This window comes from Corythoichthys intestinalis, chromosome 9 (genome assembly GCF_030265065.1).
Source record: "Corythoichthys intestinalis isolate RoL2023-P3 chromosome 9, ASM3026506v1, whole genome shotgun sequence".
Classification (NCBI taxonomy): Eukaryota; Metazoa; Chordata; class Actinopteri; order Syngnathiformes; family Syngnathidae; genus Corythoichthys; species Corythoichthys intestinalis.
Genome location: NC_080403.1, coordinates 16,553,338 through 16,553,719, shown reverse-complemented (window position 1 = coordinate 16,553,719; position 382 = coordinate 16,553,338).

Below are 382 nucleotides of genomic sequence, written 5' to 3'. Positions count from 1 at the left end.
GAGGCAGCAACCAGGGAGGGGAGAAGAGAGAAGAGGAGAGGAAAAGAAAGGGGAGGGGCCACCACCCAGGAGCTCCGCCCACCTTTTCCTTTCCTCTCCTTCCCTCTTCTCACTCGCCTCCTCACTTTTTTTCACGCTTCCACGTCGTGATTTCCACGCCGCGTGCGCGCGATGACGTCGGCATTCTCCGTCTGCCGCTCTTGTGTTTTTGTTGTTGGAAGAAAGATGTTGGCACGAAACAGGCGGCAGAGTGGCTGTTTTTTTTAGTAGGTTAACGTTTTATGGATACAGTGGTACCTCTACATGTGAAGTTAATTCGTTCCAAGACCTTGTTTGTAAATTGAAATTGTCGTATGTCCAGTTACTCGAGTAGGATTTCCCC